The 2,032-nt window shown below is 35.1% G+C and overlaps 1 protein-coding gene across 1 annotated transcript in view; it reads right to left on the bottom strand.

Annotated features, from left to right (window-relative positions):
• mpv17 (MpV17 mitochondrial inner membrane protein) overlaps positions 1-2,032 on the bottom strand; it is a 27,517-nt gene that overhangs the window by 17,738 nt on the left and 7,747 nt on the right. The gene's annotated exons all lie outside the window — the stretch shown is intronic.

Raw genomic sequence — 2,032 nt, 5'->3', positions numbered from 1 at the left:
TTATTTTAAGAAAAAATTACTTAGTTAGATTTTGTTTTTTTCCAGTGCAGACGATGCCGCTCAATGTTTAATGCAAATAAAAAGCTTAAAAACATTCAAGGTAATAAGAACAGCAGTCCTAACGTCCATGAGCTAATAACTCCTGAAAGTGAGCGCACGATGGGACACATTCTGCAGCTTTAATCATTAAATCCATTAAAAATTATTATTTTATTTTAAAGTGCAAATGCTCCGACATGCTAAAAATGTAATCTCTGAGTCAGAACTATTAGCCGTAGAGTCATTTGTCATGTTTTGTCGTGTTTTGCTTCAAAACACTTCATGCCAAAATGTAATCCAAAAAAAAAAATACATATATATAAAATAAATAAATAAAACTTTTGCAATATTCTTACAAACAAAAGTATGTGTTTAATTAAATACAGGTTTGCATCAAAAGTTAAAATAAACATAGAAGAAAGTCATGAAAAGATTAATGAAGTTATCATGGAGGAGGACAATGGTTTTCCCTTATATATATTTCAAGAAGTTGGTGACTCTTTCTCGTCTTTGACCCAATAGCATATATGAACATAAATAATTAAAGTCATTGTTCAGAGTACTTAGGAGCCAGAGGAAAAACATTCCAAGTAACAGTCAAAATGTGCATTTACTCTAATACTTCTGGCATAGCAGTTGCTACAGGCCTCTTATTCCCCTGGTTGGAATATAAAACATCTAATCAAAGAGGTGAAACAGTCAATCTGTACACTCTAAACCAAATCCTTAACAACAACAACAAAAAGCGCCATACTAAGACACACACATCTCCAAATTGCACATAATGTGGATGGCTGTATCTCAAATGGGAAATGTTTTGTTTCTGTTGTTTAAATGCAAAATGCATTCAAAGAGAAACCTGTCAAAGCAAATCAGTGAAGAGGAGATGGAGAAAAGAAACAAGTTTCAAAGGCTTTACACCGCCATATGCGTGTTACGCAGGACCAGAATGCACAACCACTTCAGATTGGTCTTATTGAGAAGTCGCCGTACCAAGTTGATATTATCAATGAAATGATAGTGTTTTCTCCTATACAGCTTGACTGAAACTGATGGTAGAGGTGAAGAAACCTGAAATAATCCAAGGCAAATGCAATGTTTGTGGAGCTTGTTGCATGTGGAAAACCCACCATGGCAAACTCTAAAGCCACTTTCATCCAGAAACTGTTCTCTTCAGGTCAGAAACGGTTGGGTCTGATTAACATCGTTAAATAAATTTCCATTGCAATTTCGCAGTATTTCAAAGGGAGTGGGATTTTTAATGGCAAGATCAAGCCACCTAACCAATCAGTGACCGACCTTTGACCTCATGTTTTCATTTTGATTCAGAGGAGTCTGACCAGCAAGATAAAAGGTACTAAAGAAAAGAAAAACATTTCTACTTAAATGCTGTTGGTGCTGGAAAACAAACTTAAGAGCAAAGAAAGGTTCTGCTTGACTTTCCACCAAATGCTCTAATAAGAGCAATATTCCTGAAGCCTGTAGAGCTTCAGGAAATACAGCTTTTTAGACCAATCAGCCTTTTATTTGACAAACACACAGAGAACATATCAGGGGTTAATGTAGGGCAGATGTTGTGTTCAGAAAAACTTTAAAACCAGGATCAAGCAAGCAAAGAACCCCCGACCTTCCTTTCCCTGCTCTACATCCTGGAAACTCTTCTGTTCTGAACACAGTTAATCCAGTTGGTGCTGAATTTGCTGCAGAGGACAGAGAAAATCCTGCAGAGGAGGAATCCCGGCCTTAACAAAGGGCATCTAAATTAATAATTAAAAACTGATGCAGATAAAACAGGCACAAAAAAAAGTACAAAAAGGAAAACGAGTAAAGACAAAAAAAAGGACCTTCATTTATTCATATTTAAAAATGTGTTTTAAGAACTCTTTTTTTTGTTATTTTTTCAAAACAGTCAACTTCTTTTAAACAACCATGTTTGAAAATCTCTCCTTTTATCACTTAAACTCCTTTATTTATAAACTCTTCAGGCATAAAA

This window comes from Cyprinodon variegatus, unplaced genomic scaffold (assembly GCF_000732505.1).
Source record: "Cyprinodon variegatus isolate N-32 unplaced genomic scaffold, C_variegatus-1.0 Scaffold76, whole genome shotgun sequence".
Taxonomy (NCBI): Eukaryota; Metazoa; Chordata; class Actinopteri; order Cyprinodontiformes; family Cyprinodontidae; genus Cyprinodon; species Cyprinodon variegatus.
Note: the sequence above shows the minus strand (reverse complement) of the source record. Positions and strands in the feature narration are given on the sequence as shown.